The sequence below is a fragment of the Erythrolamprus reginae genome, chromosome 10, assembly GCF_031021105.1.
Source record: "Erythrolamprus reginae isolate rEryReg1 chromosome 10, rEryReg1.hap1, whole genome shotgun sequence".
In the NCBI taxonomy this organism is placed as follows: Eukaryota; Metazoa; Chordata; class Lepidosauria; order Squamata; family Dipsadidae; genus Erythrolamprus; species Erythrolamprus reginae.
The window spans coordinates 38,526,438-38,548,273 of NC_091959.1; the positions used below are offsets into that span (position 1 = coordinate 38,526,438).

The 21,836-nt window shown below is 42.9% G+C and overlaps 1 protein-coding gene across 1 annotated transcript in view; it reads right to left on the bottom strand.

Annotated features, from left to right (window-relative positions):
- The window catches only part of GALNT9 (polypeptide N-acetylgalactosaminyltransferase 9), a 250,617-nt gene that overhangs the window by 123,529 nt on the left and 105,252 nt on the right, over positions 1 to 21,836 (bottom strand). The gene's annotated exons all lie outside the window — the stretch shown is intronic.

The following is a 21,836-nucleotide window of genomic DNA, read 5'->3' on the forward strand; positions in this document are numbered from 1 at the left end:
CTCTTCCTGACGTTCCTCTCCCCCGTCTGCCTGGTCCTCCCCCTCCTGGTCACTGTCCTCCTCCTCTGGGCATGGATCCGGCAGAGCTCCAGCTGGTCCCTGAGGAGCCTCAGGCTGAATCACAACATCTACGTACCATGCACAGTGGTTAGAATGCAGGACTGGAGGCTAATTGTGCCAATTAGCTTCCAATCTAACTGGCTCCAAATTATTCTAACTGGCTCAGGGTTGACTCAGCCTTTCATTCTTCCAAGGTCGGTAAAATGGAGACTCAGATTGTTAGGGGCAATCGGCTAACTCACTAAACCCCTCAGATGGGGCTATATAGCCCTGTGGAGCAGTATATAAGTGCTACACTCAAGGCACCTTCTTTCATCTATGGTGGTTATGTCCAGAGACAAGAAAATATTGGAAAAAAATAAATAATTGGTTGTGTCAAATAACAAATACAAAAATAGAATATACACCAGAGTTTTTTCTACTGGGTATTATGAGAGGTACCTATTCTAAAAATGTAAAATATCTAAGCTTGCATATTACAACAGCTGCAAGGATTGTATTTGCACAGAACTGGAAAAATCCGCAAATACCTGAAGACGATGAGATCATCAAGAAAATATACGATTGTGCAGAGATGGACAGATTGACAATGGAACTTAATAATCGAAAAGAATCTGACTATTATGAAACCTGGACAAAATGATACCAATGGACAAAAAAAAGAAACTCAAAAGAAGCATTGAAATAAAATATCAAGAAATCTAAAAGTAATTAGAAGACAATGTCGATAGGAATGTATATATGATGTAGATTCATCTGTAAATATGATTATGTACTCTTTTTTTTAAAAAATGGAAAAAATTAATAAATATATATATATATTTTAAAAAGTGCTATTGCTTTGTCAATGGGCGAAGATGGATTCGCACGATTCATTTAACAATTGTAGGGATTCACTTAGCAGAGGTCACATAAAAAAATGGAAGTTTTAAAATCAGACACAATTCACTTAGTATCTGTTTCCTTAGCAATGCAAATTCTGTCCCCAGTTTTGGTTATACGTCAAGAGCTATCCAACTTCAGACCCAGACAATGCTGGCTAGATGTTAAACTACAATCTATAACCGCCTCTTCCAATCAAAAGAAGCCACCAATGTGCTCTGCAGTTGTTGGGGTGGTTTTTTTTGGTGCATTCACAATGACAATCTTCCGTCTCCATCTCTGCCTTTTTTTTCAATGCAGATCTGTTTGTTTTTAATCACCAATGATTGTCTTTTCGTTTCACCAGCAATCACTCGATGTCCTGATTTCCCCAAACAAACTCTATATTTAACATTTGCGGGCTCGTCGAGATAAAAGGAAGCACAGCTGGGTGAGTTTTTGCTAGGAATTTTGAGAAAGGACCTCCCTTTCTTTTCTCCCTGCTCGCTTCTGCTCTTCCTTTCACCTTCCTTCGATCTCTTTTATCTTCTTCTCTGCAGCCGCCTTAATAGCCTTATCTCCAAATATGCAGGTCGGGGTGGCTTGACTCCGGCTATTCTTCATTCTTGTAGATACAGTGGTTCTTATTGTCGTTTAAGATTACAGGATTTAATTTATTGCGAGGGAGCACGCTAGGAGACGGTGGGCTCGAGCAAGCTGCCGAAAAGGGAAGACCTCGATTCAATTCTGCGTGTCTGAATTTTAAAAAATAAGTCACTTTTGGCCTCTTATGGGCCAGAGACGGGCATTGCTTTATTTTTTGAAGCTGTTCAGGCCAGATAACAAGGTATTCAAGGCCACGGAGAAAGCTGTTTTAGACTGCACCAGCTTAGCCTTGCTTTCCAAACATGCCGGGACCACAACATGGAAAAATTAGCCGTGCTGGCAAAGGATTTTGCAAATAACACTATCTGGAGGTTATGAGATCAGCGAAGGCTCTGCTTCCAGAATTGTGGGGTCTATTTACCCCAACGTCATTAAGGTTTCCGCTTTGCAGAAGAAGATAGAGGCCTGGTCCTCTCAGCTCCTGTCTGCCTTTGAATGGCCACATTAACATGCAGAGTCAGCCTTGCCCTTAAGTCAGTGGAGGAGGAAATAACCACCAAGCCCAACACCGCAGAGGGTTTCAGTATGAAAGCATATTGGAAGAATTAAAGCTCACACACAGAGAGATGCACAGACACAGACTCAGGCAGACAGGCAGGTAGATCTATCAGCTGTAGAATGAATAGGCCTGACACACAAGCTCTTATAAAATGTGAAAAGGTATTAAATGCTCAGTTCTTCTCTGCCCTTATGGGGTTTGCAGAAAGCCATCCTGAAGAGTGGTATCGGGTTCCATGGACTTTGCATAGATAGATGAGACAGAAAGGAGATGGGTGGTTGGAGATAGGATAGATGGATAGATAGATAGATAGATAGATAGATAGATAGATAGACAGACAGACAGATAAACAGACAGACAGACAGACATAGATGGAGAGATAGGTAGGTAAATAGATAGACAGAAAGACAAATAGATAGATAGATAGATAGATAGATAGATAGATAGATAGATAGATAGATAGATAGAATGATAGATAGATATCAGATAGATGGATGGATGGATGAATGAATGAATGGATGGATGATTGATAGATAGATAGATAGATAGGTAGGTAGATAGGTAGATAGATATGGTAGGTAGATAGATAGATATGGATGGAAAGAGAGAAGGCGAGAGAGAGATGGGATATAGATGATAGATAGTAGATAGATAGATAGATAGATAGATAGATAGATAGATAGATAGATAGGTAGGTAGGTAGGTAGGTAGGTATATAGATAGATAGATAGATAGATAGATAGATAGATAGATAGATAGATAGATAGATAGATGGTGGGTGGGTGGGTGGGTGGATGGATGGATAGATGATAGATAGATAGATAGATAGATAGATAGATAGATAGATAGATAGATAGATAGATGGTGGGTGGATAGATAGAGATAGACAGACAGACAGATAACAGATAGATATGGATATGGATATAGATATGGAGAGAGAGAGAGAGAGAGATGGAGAGAATGAAACAAGAAAAGGTTCGTGTAAAGAAAGAGGATAAAACTTGCTGAATTGGAAAGCAGCCGATGATTATTCATTCCAACTGCATTTTCCTCAGGCTTCTATTTCTTATGTGTTTGTTTTCTTTGCTCCTCAGATAAACATTCTATCAGTTGTTAAACCCAGCTAGTAGTGATGCCTGAAAGAATCAGAACACAATTTCAGCTTGTATCCAAATCAGACCAGCTTGCTGGAAAGCACATGCTATTACCAGGAGGCAAAATCATGAAAGAAGTTCATCTGGTCTAAAAAGGCTCTAATTAACAGTCTTTTGTAGTGTATCATTGGCAACATCTAATGCAACAAATTAGAGAAGATGGCCAACAATGCTGTAGACAGTCGAGATTACATCAGCCGTTTATTCTTCCAAGGTCAATAAAAGGAGGACCCAGACGGTTGGGGCTGTGTGTTGATTCTGTAAACCACTTAGTGAGGGCTGTTAAGCGGTGTATAAGTATAGCATTCCTTTTCTAATGCTATTGCTCTTGCTTTTCTCCTTCCTTCCTTCCCTCCCTCTTTCCTTCCTTCCTTCCCTCTTTCCTTCCTTCCCTCCCTCCCTCCCTCACTCATGCCCTCATCACCTCGAGGCTCGACTATTGTAATGCTCTCTACAATGGGCTACCTTTGAAAAGTGTTCGGAAACTTCAGATCGTGTAGAATGCAGCTGCGAGAGCTATCATGGGCTTTTCTAAATATGCCCATGTCACACCAACACTCCGCAGTCTGCATTGGTTGCCGATCAGTTTCCGGTCATAATTCAAAGTGTTGGTTATGACCTATAAAGCCCTTCATGGCACTGGACCAGAATATCTCCAGGACTGCCTTCTGCCGCATGAATCCCAACGACCAGTTAGGTCCCACAGAGTTGGCCTTCTCCGGGTCCCGTCAACTAAACAATGTCGTTTGGCGGGACCCAGGGGAAGAGCCTTCTCTGTGGCGGCCCCGACCCTTTGGAACCAACTCCCCCCAGATATCAGAGTTGCCCCCACCCTCCTAGCCTTTTGTAAGCTCCTTAAAACCCACCTCTGTCGTCAGGCATGGGGGAATTGACATGTTCCCTCCCCCTAGGGTTATAAAATTTATGCATGGTACGCTAGTATGTATGATTGGTTTTAATTTGTGGTGTTTTTTAAATTAACTTAAATATTAGATTTGTTTTACATTGTATTGTTATTGCTGTGAGCCGCCCCAAGTCTGCGGAGAGGGGCGGCATACAAATCTGATTAAACTAAACTAAACTAAACTCTTTCCTTCCTTCCTTCCTTCCTTCCTTCCTTCCTTCCTTCCTTCCTTCCTTCCCTTCCTTCCTTCCTTCCTTCCTTCCTTCCCATTGGTTACGATGCAGTTTGCAGGCCAACTCACTGTTCACCCCAGGAGTTCAATCCTGACCATGTCAAAATTGACTCATCCTTCCGAGGTCAATAAAATGAGGACCCAGTTGGTTGGGGCAGTGTGTTGATTCTGTAAACCACATTGTGAGGGCTGTTAAGTATATAAGTATAGCATTCCTTTTCTAATGCTATTGCTCTTTTTTTCCTTCCTTCCTTCCTTCCTTCCTTCCTTCCTTCCTTCCTTCCTTTGATTCCATCAATTTGGATGGATGGATGGATAGATGGATGGTACGTAGGTAGGTAGGTAGGTAAGTAGATAGATGACAGAATTCTTTATTGGCCCTGATTGCACACACAGAGAATTTGTCTGCATATGCTTTCAGTGTAAATAAAAAAGAAAGCATACGTTAGTCAAGAGTCATAAAGTACAACACTTATAGTCTTAGAGTACGAAAAAGCAATCAAATCATACTAGGGAACAAACAAGGATTGTAAGGATACAAGCAATATGTTACAGTCATATAGTCATTATTGGAGGATAGGGTAGTGGAATGAAAGAGGAGGAAAAAATGACCAGCAAAACAGATGGATGCAGTTACAATGGGGACAGAGTAGTATCGTTCAAAGCTTTGAAAGAGTAAGTCATAAATTCACCCTCAAAGGGAAAAATCTATCTTTGTGGTCACCGCGTGTCAAAAACAGCCTGATCAATATTTTTTTTCCTTTCAAAACGCAACAAAACAATTACTTGGAAGAAAACAGTACTTTTCTCCTACTCCTAAACAGATTGAAACATTAATAAGGAGGCTCGAACATTTAATAAAACTCAATCGTCGGTGTGATGACTAAAGGCATACAAAATAGGAATTGAGCGGTTTTAGATCGATTCATGTCTTCCCCATTATTAATTTCCTTCTTTGTTGTTCCTTTGGCTGAGCCACTTTTACAGGATAACGTAGAAATGTTGGCCATTGCATCTCATCTCATCTCTTTGGAGAGTTTATTTGGAACCTGCTCCAGATAAGGAAAAAAAAAACGAGATAACCTTACAATTGGTTCTTATGCAATTCTGTCCCAACTGGCTTTATTTTTCTAAGTCACTCTTTTTCGACTCAGCTCTCCTTGGGAAAGAATGTGCCAGCTTCATTCAGCGCACTGAGCCAGCTGGAATATGAATTAGTATAATAAAAATACATCTTTATTTATAAAAAAGCACAATGCCCCACAGGCAATCGGAGAGCGGTGCAAACAATAACAAATGAAATCCGTTTCGAAAAGGGCAGTGCCGACTTTTCGTAGAGCCAAATGTATAAAACGGCAGAAGGGAACTTGGCGAAAACAAGCAATTAACTCCAGCGACTTGCTAAAAAGTCTTCAAGCAGCCTAAGAAAAGGCAATAATATTTTGGGGGGATAGAGGGGGTTCTGTGATTGACTGTATACAGTGATCCCTCATTTTTCGCGGGGGATGAGTTCCAAGACCACCCGTGAAAAACTAATTTCCGTGAAGTAGAGGAAAGATTTTTTTAATGTATTTAACGAGTATTTGGACTTTTAAAACCCACCCTTTGCATGAAACAGTCATTCTATAATGTTTCTCAGCTGGAACTACATGTGGTACCCTACCAGTTTCTTTAATAGAGTAGTACTGTAGAAGAATTTTACTAATTTTTAATGGATTTTAAATTTTCAATGGATTTATTTATTGATTTGATTTGATTTGATTTGTATGCCACCCCTCTCCGTAGACTCGGGGTGGCTCACAACACAATAAAACAGTTTATGGCAAATCTAATAATTTACAATTTAAAATATTTTAAAAACCCCATTATTAAGCAGACATACATACAAACATACCATACATAAATTATATAGGCCCGGGGGAAATATCTCAGTTCCCCCATGCCTGATGACAATGGTGGGTTTTGAGGAGTTTACAAAAGGCAAGGAGGGTAGGGGCAGTTCTAATCTCTGGGGAGAGCTGGTTCCAGAGAGTCGGGGCCGCCACAGAGAAGGCTCTTCCCCTGGGGCCTGCCAACCAACATTGTTTAGTTGACTGGACCCGGAGAAGGCCCACTCTGTGGGACCTAATCGGTCGCTGGGATTCGTGCGGCAGAAGGCGGTCTCGGAGATATTCTGGTCCGATGCCATGAAGGGCTTTATAGGTCATAACCAACACTTTGAATTGTGACCAGAAATTGATCGGCAACCAATGCAGACTGCGGAGTGTTGGTGTAACATGGGCATACCTGGGGAAGCCCATGACTGCTCTCGCAGCTGCATTCTGCACGATCTGAAGTTTCCGAACACTTTTCAAAGGTAGCCCCATGTAGAGAGCGTTACAGTAGTTACAGGATTTAATGGGCTTAAGCCCCCTTTGAAAACCCGTGAAGTAGCGAATCCGTGAAAGATGATCCGCGGAGTAGCGAGGGATTACTGTACTTCATTGGAAGAGTTGGAAGGGATCTTGGAGGTCTTCCAGTCCAACCCCTTGCTCAAGCAGGAAATCCTAGCAATATGTAAATATCTCAATGAAAGGGAGAATAAAGAAGCACCATTGAGGGAGGAGACAATGTTAGAGAAAATAATAAGAGAAAAAAGTGAGGATATAAAGGTGCAAGCAACCAATATATATAAGATGTTAGTGCAGTCAGACGGGGATATGATCCAAGGATTGACTAAATGGTGGCAAAATGAGATATTAGTAGAGGTACAAGAAATGGAAAATATAGTAGAAGATATAAGGAAAATTAAAAATACAAGAATCAGGGAAATGAGAAGGAAAATATTACATAAGTGGTATTTCACTCCCGTTCAATTTGCACATTTTCAGCAGAATGTCAGGGGGAATTGTTGGCATGGTTGTCAAGACAAAGGAGTGTTTATGCATATGTTTTGGGAATGCCCGATAGTGCAGGAATTTTGGCAAAAAGTGAAAGAGGATATCAATGGAATGTTAAATATACAATGGACAATCACTAAGGAAATGGCAGTACTAGTAAAAAGCAATGCGATGGGAGAATTTAGAGAAATAAAACAAGCAGCGATAGAAAGCGCTCAGGCGTTAATAGTCTTGGGTTGGAAGGATGTGACAAAATGGGCAATGCAAAATTGGTATAGGCACATGGTGGACCATATTTAATCTGAAAGTATGGATAAAAGGATGAATTTGGATAATGAAACTGACTTGAGACAACTGATGGGACGGTGGGACAAGGTAAGACGGTATATGGCGAGTAGAATCTGAGACCAAGCTACAAGGAATAAGTTGGAATCACTCTATAATATGTAAATAGATACATTGCTCTTGGGTTTAAATGGTTTATACAAGAAACACTCCCAATTTGGTGGTGGGGTATGTATGCTTGTCGGGTGGTGGGCATTTTTCACTATACACTTGTTTTATGTTGTGTGTATCTTAAAATGGTTAAAAATCAATTAAAAAAAATTTTTTTTAAAAAAAGAAGGAAATTCTATACCAGTGTTGGCAAACCTTTTTGGCACCAAATGCTGAAATGAGAGCAAGCGTATGCATGTGTGCGCGGCAGCATGAGAAACCAGAAGAGTGGTTCCCTGCCATGCATGTGCGCACCGGGAAGCTGAGCATCTGACTTCCAGCATGTGTGCCAGTCCCCTGGTCTTCCAGTTTCTGGTGCACATGTTTGCACGAAGAACAACTGGCCAACATGAATGCAGCTGCCAGAAACCAGACGTTCAGCTTCCCAGCATGCGCATGCACGCCAATGCTGTTCCTGTTTCCAATGCACCAGTACATGCAAAAACTAGCTGGCCGGCACGCATGCATGCCAGAACCTGAAAGAGCAACAAGTGATGGCTGGCATGCCCAGAGAGATGGCTCTGCATGCCACTTCCAGCACATGTGCCATAGGTTCGCCATTATGGCCCTATACCATTTGTCTGAATGGTGAACCCTTTTTAAAAAAAAGCTTTATTTATTCATCTTTTCAATTTTTAAAAGAAACATCACAATAATTTTGCACAGATCAAAACTGATCTCTTATGTTACATCCATACTATGAATTGCTATCATTATTTATACAGGGGTACCTCTATTTAAGAACACCTCTACTTAAGAACTTTTCTAGATAAGAACCGGGTGTTCAATATTTTTTTTGCCTCTTCTTAAGAAACATTTTCTACTTAAGAACCCGAGCCTGGAAAAATTTCCCAGGAAATTTGAGAGCAGCACAAAGGCCTGGCCAGTTACCTGCCATTCTCCCTTTAATCCTGGCCATCTTGGGCTTTTCTGGGCTGCCAGAGGAGCCTTTCGGTGGTGCTTAAGGAGGCTTTGGTAGTCCAGAGCGAACAAGGCATTTTCCTTTATCTGGGCACTTGGAGAGGGAATAAATCTCTGCCAGTGCCCAGAGAAAAGAAACGCTCCCTTCGCTCTGGGCAGCTGAGGAGTCACCACAGTGAAGGAAAGGCTCCGGCTACAAAGCGAGCGAGCGAGAAGAGAGGGGAGCCCTTCAGCATGGGAAGGAAGAGGCAGCAGGTAGCAGCAGCAGCAGCCAGTGAATGGGAGGCAGTGCATGGGAGGCAGCCTCGCGCCGGGTGTATTGGAGGCGCGTGCTCCTCCTCCTCGCCTCAGTGTCCCTCTTTTTTTATTTTTTAAGCCCTAAAGTTTTGGATTTTTTTTATTCCTCTCACCTTACCTTCGTCCTTCGGCAGCAACTCTCCTCCTCCTCTTCTTCTTCCTCCTCCTCCCACCCAAATTCCGAGCTTTTATTTCTTTCCTGATGGGTTTACATGCATTATTTGCTTTTACATTGATTCCCTTGGGAAAAATTGCTTTTACTTAAGAACGTTTCTACTTAACAACTTGGTCACGGAACAAATTAAGTTATTAAGTAAAGGTACCACTGTATTTGCATTATTTACAAATATTTACCTTGTTCTTATTTTTGTAAGTACTTTCACATTGTGTCACTGTTTTTTAGTTTATTTTCCATCCAATTGTGCCATCTCTGCCAGGTATCATAACATTCTGAGTTACAGTGTATATAATCCTTTGATCTGCATCGTCAGCCTACCCATTTCCGCACATCTATGTCTTTTGTCTATGATTACGTTTTCTGATGTTTCTCTTTTGTTTTTCCAAAACTGTGCTTATGTAGTGGAGTAATATTGTAAAGAAAGAGAGTGAAATGTTATAACAAATGAAATGATAAAATAATTGGGGAATAGGGAGAAGGCACAGAAGAACCAATCTAGGAGGCACTAATGCCATTTTATAATACCCTTGTCGGACCACACCTAGAGTACAGTGATCCCCCGGGTATTGCGATCCCGATCATTGCGAAACGGCTATATGGCGATTTTTGAATCCGGAAGTAAAAACACCATCTGCGCATGCGCGCCCTTTTTTTCTATGGGCACGCATGCGTAGATGGCGCCGGGCAGATCAGCTGCTGGGCGGCTTCCCTGGGTCTTCCCCCTCTTGCTGGTGGGAGGGCGAAGCCCCCCCAGCACCCGCTCGCCCGCCGTTCGCCCGGCCACCCGCCGTTCGCCGCTCGCCCGCCCTTCACCCGGCCATCCGCCCTTCACCGCTCGCCCGCCCTTCGCCCGCCACCCGCCGTTCGCCCGCCGTTTGCCCGGCTCGCCCGCCGTTCGCCGCTCGCCCGCCCTTCGCCCGGCCACCCGCCGTTCGCCCGCCGTTCGCCCGGCTCGCCCGCCGTTCGCCCGCCCTTCGCCCGGCCACCCGCCGTTCGCCCGCCGTTCGCCCGGCTCGCCCGCCGTTCGCCGCTCGCCCGCCCTTCGCCCGGCCACCCGCCGTTCGCTCACTGCTCGCCCGGCCACCCGGGTTCGCTTGCGCCGCGACTCAGTTGGGAAGCCGCGCGGCTGTTTTAAAACGTCGCCGCCGGCATGGGGGGCTTGCCAGGTAGGGCAGGGCCTGTGTTTGGAGCTCCACCTTCAGGACGCCGGGCTGCTCCGTTTGGGGGGGGCGATGGAGCCGGTGCGAAGCGAGGAGGGAAAGACCACGGCTGCCCTCGCGGGGTCTGCTTGCGAGAGGATCGCATCTGAGCGCACCCCCCCTCCGCAGCTTTGAATCGCGGCATCGCTCGGAGCAGGGCAATTTCTGCTGAGGGGAGCCAAGTCCCGAAAAGAAGCGCCGCGAGCAGGAGCGTTTGTGGGGAAAGAACCCTTTGGCTAGCTGGCTGGCGGAAAAGGCGCTTTGACAGGGAAAAGCTGGTCGCCACAAGACGCCTCCCCCGTCCCGAGCCGAAGATCTGGACTGGGCGACGGATTCTGGGAAAGATCCGGGCCACAAAAGGGGGAAACCCGGAATCCCCCCGCGTTGGGCAATGAGAACTCTCTCCTGCTTCAGGAGCCCAAGACAACAGACTGGATGAGCGGCCGGCTGGCAGGTTCCCATCTCGCTGTGGAAAGGTCGCTGATGGCAGCTGGGAAGCGGCGCGAGCGAATAGCGTGGGCGGGCGAAGGGCGTGCGTGCGGGCAGGCAGGCGGCGGACAAGCGGTGGGCGTGGCAGCAGCGAGGAGTGGGCGGCCGGTAAGACCCCCAGCGCCGCTTCCCAGCTGGGAAGCGGCGCGAGCGAACGGCGTGGGCGGGCGAAGGGTGGGCGCGCGGGCAGGCAGGCGGCGGACAAGCGGCGGGCGCGGCAGCAGTGAGGAGTTTGCGTGGGCGGCGGGGAAACCCCAATCTTCGGCTCCTCGCTGCTGCGACGGAAGTAAAAACACCATCTGCGCATGCGCAGATGGTGTTTTTACTTCCGCAGCGCTACTTCGCGCAAAACTGATCATTGCGAAGGGGCCTGGAACGGAACCCTCGCAATAATCGGGGGATCACTGTACTGCATTCAACTATGGGCTCCACACTACAAAAAAGACATTGAAACTCTGGAAAAAGTACAGAAGAGGGCAACCAGAATGATGAAGGGACTAGAAACCAAAACATACAAGGAAAGGTTACAGGAACTGGGAATGGATAGTCTAGTCCGGACTGGACATGATAGCAGTCTTCAAATACTTGAGGGGCTGCCATGGAGAGGAGGGGGTCAAGCTACTCTCCAAAGCACCAGAGGGCCAGACAAGGAGCAACAGATTTGTTGTGGTTAGCTCTGGCCCAGCTCCTGCCCCAAGGACTGTGGATGTGGGGGAGACATCCACATGCTGCAGGCCTGTTTTGCCCCTGGTGGAATCTGCTGATGAAGGCTCCTCTGACCAAGAAGACATGAGTGACAGGGAGGAGGAGAGTGTGGCAGACAGCTCAGAAGGAGATCAATTATCTAGCTCCTCGTTGGATTCAGAACAAGAGTTAATGATACAGCCACGCATGCGGAGAGCAATGCATAGGCAACAACAACTGAGAGATTATTATCAAAGAAAATGAGGCCACCTGTGGTTGGGTGGGGCTGTGGTAATTAGTGAGGCTGCTATAAATAGCAGCCTGTGGGTTTGGCCATTGTGGAGGATTATCTGATCGTTGTGTTTCGTGCCTGCTTTACTGACTTTGACCTTTTGTGTGCTGATTTCCCTCCGCTTTGAAACTAAACCAGAGCAAAGTGTGTTTCACTTTGTGAAAGAAGAAGGACTGTGAATTGCCTCACAGCTGCAAGCTAAGTATCACAGAACGGATAAGGGACTTGTACAAATTACCAGGTTGTTTGGAGATGAGTGCTCTTTGCTATACCAAAAGAGGGCTTGGTTTAAGTGAATTTTCATTATAAAGAACATTGTTTTGAATTTTCAAACATGTGTGTGTCTGAAATTTGTACCTGTGAATTTTCGGGAGGAGTCTACCAGAGAGCCCGACAGAACAAGATTGAAGCTGACCAAGGAGAGATTCAACCTAGAAATAAGGAAGAACTTTCTGACGGTGAGAGTGATCAACTGGTGGAATGACCTGCCTGCGGACGTTGTGAACTCCCCAACATTGGAGACCTTCATGAGGAGGCTGGACTGACATATGTCTGGGATGGTATAGGGTCTCCTGCACCAGCAGGAGGTTTAACTAGAAGACCCACAGGGTCCCTTCCAACACAAACTATAAATCAATAAAAATTAATTAAAATAAATAAATAAATAAACCACGCAGGTGATGCACTGATGGGTTAATTATGTATTGTATGTTTGTTTGTCTATAAATATAAAAAAGTTTAATAAATAAATAAATAAATAAAGACAGACAGACAGATGTACGTATGTATGTATTCCGTAGGGAATATATTATTATTATTATTATTATTATTATTATTATTATTATTATTATTAGATTTTTATGCCGTCCCTCTCCGAGGACTTGGAGTGGCTCACAACAAGTAAAGACATCAAATCCAAATCCAATATTAAAAAGGTTTTTAAAACCCCTATTAAAAAACAATCATACAACCCAAACACACCATATATAAAGCCAAGACAGCTAAGGATATATCAATTCCTCCATGCCTGGGCACATAGATGGGTTTTCAAAAGTTTATGAAAGGCAAGGAGGGTGGGGGCAGTCCTAATCTCCGGGGGGAGCTGATTCCAGAGGGCTGGGGCCGCCACAGAGAAGGCGCTTCTTCTGGGTCCTGCCAGATGGCATTGTTTTGTCGACGGGACCAGGAGAAGGCCAGCTCTGTGGGACCTAATCAATTGCTGGGATTCGTGTGGCAGAAGGTGGTCCTGGAGGTCCCCAGAGACCAGTTAGGTCCCACAGAGTTGGTCTTCTCTGGGTCCCATCGCCTAAACAATGTCGTTTGGTATGACCCAGCGGAAGAGCCTTCTCTGTGGCGGCCCCGACCCTCTGGAACCAACTCCCCCCAGAGATCAGAATTGCCCCCACCCTCCTCGCCTTTCATAAGCTCCTTAAAACCCACCTTTGTCATCAGGCACGGGGGAACTGAGATATTCCCTTCCCCCTAGGCCTATACAATTTATGCATGGTATGCTTGTGTGTATGTTTGGTTTTTTAAATAAGGGTTTCTAAAATTATTTTAAATATTAGATTTGTTACATGTTGTTTTATTGTTGTTGTTAGCCACCCCGAGTCTACGGAGAGGGGCAGCATACAAATCTAATAAATCAATCAATAAATAAAATATATCTGCAACTATATAAATATAACCAGAATTTTGAATGGCCTCAAATTTCCCCATATTCCAATGGTTTGCCAACCTCAACCCATTTCTTCCAAGGCAAATTTTGAATTAGCAAATTTTGAATTAGCATTTTTTCAGGAAGAAACCATGGATAAGACCTTCCACCATTCTTGTAGCCCAAAGACGGGCTACAAGAATGGTGGAAGGTCTGAAGTATAAAACGTATCAGGAAAGACTTAATGAACTCAATCTGTATAGTCTGGAGGACAGAAGGAAAAGGGGGGACATGATCGAAACATTTAAATATGTCAAAGGGTTAAATAAGGTTCAGGAGGGAAGTGTTTTTAATAGGAAAGTGAACACAAGAACGAGGGGACACAATCTGAAGTTAGTTGGGGGAAAGATCAAAAGCAATGTGAGAAAGTATTATTTTACTGAAAGAGTAGTAGATCCTTGGAACAAACTTCCAGCAGACGTGGTTGGTAAATCCACAGTAACCGAATTTAAACATGCCTGGGATAAACATATATCCATTGTAAGATAAAATACAGGAAATAGTAAAAGGGCAGACTAGATGGACCATGGGGTCTTTTTCTGCCGTCAGTCTTCTATGTTTCTATGTTTCTAAGTGGAAATACCGTAAAATCTAAATAAAATGATATACAGATGGCACCTTCCACCAGCTAGGCTTTCTAAAATGTACCCAAACGTATCATCTCTATGTTGGAAATGTAAAAAAACCCAGGGAACATACTATCATATGTGGTGGACTTGTACATACGCACAAAAATTTTGGACAAAAATCAAAAGAATAATGGACCAAGTCATATGGACAAAGATTACAACTAAACCAGAACTATTCTTTCTAGGCATTTTTAGACAGAAACTAAGCAAAGAAGACAGATACCTTACAATTCAAATACTAACGGCCGCCAGACTAACATACACACAGTACTGGAAAAAAGAAGACACTCCGACAAACTTAACCATTATTAGTAAAATTATGGAATGTGCCGAACTATCAAAAATAACAATGGAAATACAAAACAAAAACGATTCAGAGTTCTACAAGGCCTGGGAGAAATGGTTCAGATGGTTATCTAACTTTAAAAACAATAAAACAAAAACCAATCAAAATCTCTTAATATAAATCAAAATAAAGATATACACAATAGAAATTCGGACCAAAATCAATACAATCCCTGTCTGAGTTCAATCCACTTGATAATTATTAATAAGCTACTAATATCATAACTCAGAAATACTTCTCACTAACAAAAATAACAAACATAATCAAACTAAGTCGTCACAATCCATATTCCTGCTAGTTTGCAAGTACTACCCACCTCTCTTTTTCTCTCTTTTCTTTCTTTCTCCTTCTTTCCTTTCCTCCTTCTTTTTTTTTCTATCCCACCTCCAACTACCTTTCCTTTCCACGTCACCCTTAGACTATTAAATACCACAGTTATAAGATTATCCAAATAAGAATATTGAATACAAAATAATTACATATAGACAAATATTTGGAATGTATATACAACAATATATATATAAGCTGCTGTACAAAAATATTGTTTACCCCATCCTCCTCCTCCTTCTATTTTTTGTATCCCCATCCCCCCTTTCCCTCTGTTTTTTTTTAACCTAATAAAGTATATTTTTTTTTAAAAAAAAGTTCTAAAATACATTCTGTGAATTTAAAGCTACTTTTCCCATGACGGCTTAAAGATTTTTAATTTTTTTTGGAGAAAGATTTTATAAACGTAATTCCAGGTTCGGTGGAGAAGGAGGAGGCTGATTGGTTTCTAGATTTAGCTGCTTTTTTTATTTCTGTGACAGTACACAGCTACCAACTGATATTACCATCAGCTCCCGATTAAAATTGTGCCTAAGCATATTTATAGAATGAAGAAACCAGGAAAAGGAATGTTTAAAAACACACACACACACACAAACACACAGGTCCTGCTCTTTTCTATAAATATACTCTGCTTCAGAACAAAATGTTAGCAAGTACTTTTCAGATGAACCAGGTGGCTCTTCGAAGGCAGCAAGGAACAAAATCGTCTCTTTTTTCAGCCAATTAAATCTGGAAAGAAGAAAAAACAGTTCCAGATTTTTTTCCAAAAAAAAAAGCAGGACTCAAGATGAGTTAGTCAAAATGAATCATCTCGGCCAAGCAGAACCCAACCTTGAATAACAGGCTTCTGAGGATCGTTCCCCTGCCAAAATACAACTCAAGCTTTGAATATTTCAAGCTACTGTTGTCGTTTGGTTCACTCTTAGCAATGGTTGATGAGAAAGTCAAGAACGTAAGTTCACATACACAGCTGTTCCCAGATGCCTTTGTGCAGTGCTTGCCTGGGCCTGCATGGGTAAAACACTGCAAAAGAGCATATGTTTCATTCAGATTCACAAAGCCAGTTAGATAGGAAGGTAAGTAGGTAGGTAGCAGGGACGGTTTCTGGTTTCTGGCACATCGGGTGCATTTTTGCACAGAAGCAAAAAAACAAGATGGAGGCAACTATGGTGCTGCTGAAAGAACCGGCTTGAGTTTGGCAGGTCTGGGTCGCTGCCGGTTTTATAGAATTGGTCTGAACTGGTGGGAACCCACCTCTGATAGGTAGATAAGAGGTAGATAGAGATAGATAGATAGATAGATGATAGATAGATAGATAGATAAAGACAGACAGATAATGATAATAGATAGATGATAGATAGATAGATAGATAGATAGATAGATAGATAAAGACAGACAGACAGATAATGATAATAGATAGATTGATAGATAGATAGATAGATAGATAGATAGATAGACAGACAGACAGATAATGATAATAGATAGATGATAGATAGATAGATAGATAGACAGACAGACAGACAGACAGATAATGATAATAGATAGATGATAGATAGATAGATAGATAGATAAAGACAGACAGACAGATAATGATAATAGATGATAGATAGATAGATGATAGATAGATAGATAGATAGATGATAGATAGATAAAGACAGACAGACAGATAATGATAATAGATAGACAGATGATAGATAGATAGATAGATAGATAGATAGATAGATAGATAGATAAAGACAGATAGACAGATAGACAGACAGACAGTACCATTACATATAATACTGCTTTATAAGGCATTGGAAAGATCACACTTGGAATACTGCATCCAGTGTTGGTCACCACAATATAAAATAGATGTTGAGACTCTGGGAAGAGTGCAAAGAAGAGCAGCTAAGATGATTTAGGAGGCTGGAGGCTAAAACCTGAAGAACATGCATTGGGTATGTTTAGTCTAATGAAAAGAAGGACTAGGGATGGCATGATAGAAGTCTCCCAATATTTGTGGGACTGCCACATAGAAGCATCAGAAGGCACAAGAAGAAACAATGGATGGAAACTAATCAAGGAGAGAAGCAACCTGGAATTAAAGAGAAATTTCCTAACACCAAGAACAATTAATTAACTAGTAGAACGGCTTTCTTCCAGAAATTGTGGGTGTTCCAACACTGGAGTTTTTAAAGAAAAGATTGGACAGCCATTTATCTGGTATAGGATTTGGCTAGAAGACCCCCAAGGTCTCTTCTAACTCTGATAATGATGATGTTATAGACAGTCCACAAATACGCTATGTGGACAGAGTCCCTACTAAGTGCATGAACGCTGGTTAAACAATGCTGGGAATCAATCCAAGGAATCACTTAAGCTTTGCTTTCCCCACCCTCTTTAATGATGCTTCTATCAAAGAGCATGATTATTCATAAGGATGCATTGATCTCCATGCCATCAAGTGGCCTGAGAAGAATGGAGGAAATGGAAGGCAGAGAGACATCCGAATGAGGTAAGCTGCATTAAGAGCCCAACCCTGCTCCACTTCTACGTGGCTCTTGACCTCCGCGACCCAAGGAACCAACCCCCTTCCAGTTGCTCTCTTCTAAAGTCTAAATCAATCATCTGCTGGTTGCTAGCCAAGCATGGTTGGAGTTCATCTGCATTGTTGGGCTTGGATTTTTTTTTTATTCTTTTTTTTTTTGGTAGGCACTTTGCTCTAAGGCACCAGGCTAGACACCAGTATATTGTGAGTTCTTGCCCCACCTTAGGCATGAAAGCCAACTGGGTGATTTTGGGCCAATCACCAGGAGGCTAAGCTTTCTTAGTCCCACCTTAAGTGTCAAAGCTAATTGGGTGACTTTGGGCCAATCACCAGGAGATGGTAAATTCTAGTCCCAACTTAAGCCTCAAAGCTAATTAGGTGAGTTTGGACCAATCACCAAGAGATAATTGAGTTCTAGCCCCACAAGTGTCAAAGCTAATTGGGCGACTTTGAGCCAAACAGAAGAAGGTGGTAAATTCTAGTCCCACCTTAAACCTTAAGGCTAACTGGATGATCATCACCAATCACCAGGAGATAATTGAGTTCTAGTCCTGTTTTCAGCATGAAAGCCAACTGGTTGGCTTTGGTCCAATCACCAGGAGATGATCGAGTTCTAGTCCCACCTTAAGTCTCAAAGCTAATTGGGTGACTTTGGGCCAATCACCAGGAGATGGTAAATTCTAGTCCCAACTTAAGCTTCAAAGCTAATTAGGTGAGTTTGGACCAATCGCCAGGAGACGATGTGTTCTAGTCCTGCCTTAGGCATGAAAGTCAACTGGGTAACTTTTGCCAATCATCAGGAGAGTGGGAGTGCTAGTCTTTGCATAGGTCGAAAAGTCAGCTGGATGGCTTGTGACCAGCCCCTCTCTTTCAGCCCAACCCACATCATAGGGGTGTTGTTGTGTGGCAAATAGGAGGAAGAAGATGTGTTGAGCGTGTTTGCCATCTTGATTTATTTATAATTTTAAAAAGAGGGCTGGAGGTTGAAAAAACCCCGCAACATAACTGTTGTGGTTGGCTCTGGCTCAGCTCCTGCCCCAGGGAATGGGGAGGTGGATGCAGGGGAAACTTCAACATTTCACCGGCCTGTGTTATTGCCAACAGAATCAGTTCAGAGTTTAGTTTCCTCAGACGAAGAAGAAGGTGGGATTGACTCGGCAGAGGAGGGCTTGGCACACAGCCAAGGCAGTCAATCTTCCTTATCTTCTATTGCTTCAGATGATGACATTTTGGACCCACGTAAGCGCAGAATTATGCATAGAAGAGACCAAGTAAGAACATATTACAGGAAATAAGGGAGGCCACCTGTGTTTGGGTGGGGCTCCAGTAATGAGGGCTGCTGCTATAAATAGCATCATGTAGGTTTGGCCATTGTGGAAGAATATCTGTTGCAGTTTTGTCAGGAATCTTGTGTGCTGGACTTTGTTGCTTTTTCACGCCTTTGAAACCAAAGCAGAGCTGTGTGTGTGTGTGTGTGTGTGTGTGTGTGTGTCACCCTTTGTTGGAAGAAGAAGGGGTGTGAAGTTTCTTCACAGCTGCTAGCTAAGTACTTAATGACTGCTTAAGGGACAGTGTACAGATTACCCGGTTGTTTTGGGAAGAGTGCTCTTTGCAATACAAAAAGAGTGCTTAGTTTATTTTGACTTTTGTGATAAAGAACATTGTTTTGAATTTTCAAACGTGTTTGTGTGTCTGAAATTTGTATCCTTGAATTTTCGGGAGGCTCCTATCAGAGAGCCCGGCAGAACAATAACTAACTAAATTCCAGTTCATTTTACCAAGAGGCCTCCGAGACACCAGACAAGTCATCTTGTCGTGACGCATTGTGCCAGTACCTGAAGAACTACACCACGCACATTCAACTCAAGTACCCTAGAGAGATGTCAGACTGCATTGTTGTCAACTCATTTCTCCGACTGGCTGAGCCAAATGTTCCTTTCGGTTAAGAGTAAGATGTCAGGTGGTTTGAAGGCTGAGTTCTAGGTCTCATATTCAGACACAACTTAAGAATACCAGGAGGCACCCTGGAGTGAAGGTGCTTGGCGCAAGCGTTGCTCCTAACAACCGATCTCTTTTTCCCTGGGGAAAGGTTGTGCTTCCTCAACTCTTCAGCCAGTCACTGCACAACTGGAGCTTCCTGTTTGTGTAAGGAAGGCGAAGCAAGAACATCGAGGTGCAGATAATAATAAGAACTAAAGGCAGCTAATGAAGCTACCTGCAGGTTCGGGCCTTGCCTGGTTGAGTAGCAAATAATTGTGTGCTACGTCTTTCCAATGCAGACTATTATATTAAGCAGTTGGTATAGAGAGAGAAGAGAATATTTGTAGCTCGGGGTTAAACTGTGGGGTCTTTGACGTGCTCTGAGCTTGGGGGTGTTCTTGTAGAGGTTTCAATACCCAACTAAGTAACATCAGCAGTGCTAGAAGGGAGTGAGATTTGGGAGAAGGAGGGGGGATTGTGCGGTCCTTGGTGGTTGATGAACTTGCTTGCTTTCCTCTAGACCTTTCAATACCCAGCTAACTAACATCAGCAGTGCTAGAAGGGAGTGAGATTTGGGAGAAGGAGGGGGGATTGTGCAGTCCTTGGTGGTTGATGAACTTGCTTGCTTTCCTCTAGACCTTTCAATACCCAGCTAACTAACATCAGCAGTGCTAGAAGGGAGTGAGATTTGGGTGGAGGAGGAGGAGGAAGAAGAGGAGGAGGTAGGAGGGGGAGGAAGGGGAAGAAAGAGAAGGAAAAGGAAGAAGAAGAAGAGGAAGAAGAAGAAGAAGAGGAGGAGGAGGAGGAGGAGGAGGAGGATTGTGCAGTCCTTGGTGGTCAATGAACTTGCTTGCTTTCCTGTAGACCTTTCAATACCCAGCTAAGTAACATCAGCAGTGCTAGAAGGGAGTGAGATTTGGGAGGAGGAGGAAAAAGAGGAGGAGGAAGGAGGGGGAGGAAGGGGAAGGAAGAGAAGGAAGAAGAAGATGAAGAAGAAGAAGAGGAGGAGGAGGAGGAGGGGGATTGTGCGGTCCTTGGTGGTTAATGAACTTGCTTGCTTTCCTGTAGACCTTTCAATACCCAGCTAAGTAACATCAGCAGTGCTAGAAGGGAGTGAGATTTGGGAGGAGGAGGAGGAGGATTGTGCAGTCCTTGCGGGTTACTGAACTTGCTTGTTTTCCTGTAGACCTTTCAATACCCAACTAAGTAACATCAGCAGTGCTAGAAGGGAGTGAGATTTGGAAGGAAGAGGAGTAGGAGAGTGGAAGAAGAGGGGAGGAGGAGGGGAAGAGGAAGAAGAGGAGGAGGAGGGCTATGCAATCCTTGGTGCTCTCTGAACTTGATGGTTTTCTGGTAGATGTTTCAATACCCAACTAGATAACATCATCAGTTTCAGAAATAAACAGAGCTTTCTCTCTGTTTATATATTAATGACTTGCTCTGGCAACTACTGTATATAAATCCAATGCAAACCCTTCACCTTTATATCAGTGATAGTGTTACCTAGTTTGGTAATGAAATGTTTGCAAGAAAACCAGCAAAATTGGCAAGTATTAAGCAATTATTTATTTTATTTATTTATTAGATTTGTATGCCGCCCCTTTCCGAGGACTCGGAGCTTACATCAGGTACTGGGTGTAGGAAGTCAAAATTAATGCCCAGGCTAATTCCTTTAAGCAAAATTACAACTTTGCTCTTGAACCAGAACATTAATGAGTCAACTTTCTGAAGAAATTAACTATTTTTCAATAAAGTTTCCCTTACCACCTCTAATTAAATTCTACCATCACCAATCCTTTGACGGAAGGATGAGTGTTCATTATTATTTTTGTTATTGTTATTATTGTTGTTGTTGTTGTATATGCTGCACAACAAGTCTGCTGCCAAAAAAAGGTATTAATTATGGTTTAACGACTGGCATCAAATAAAGGAGAAATGATTACCTTGCATTAAAGATAAAGATTCAATTTGGAGATTCAACTCAGAGGGATTCAATTAAATGTTAATCAAAACAGAAGGTTGGACTGAATTAAATCAAATACGTCTGGATAAATTTGGATAATTTGGACCCATCTGTGCATGGTCAAAAAATATTTTTCTTAATGGATTTGGAAATCTTACTCAAATCAATTTCATAATTTCATTTGGATTATTGAAATTGGTTCAATGCAAATATTTAAGCTGGGATTTCTTTTTCTTCCTTCCTTCCTTTTCTTCCTCCCTTCCTCCCTTCCATGCATCCTTCCTTCCTTCTTTCTTTCTTTCTTTCTTTCTTTCCTTCTTTCTTTTTTCTTTCCTTCTTTTCTTTCTTTCTTTCTTTTCTTCCTTTTCTTCCTCCCTCCCTCCCTTCCTTCCATCTATCCTTCCTTCTTTCTTTCCTTTTCTTTTTTCTTTCCTTCTTTCCTTCTTTCTTTCCTTCCTTCCTTCCTCCCTTCCATCTATCCTTCCTTCTTTCTTTCCTTCTTTTCTTTTTTCTTTCCTTCTTTTCTTCCTT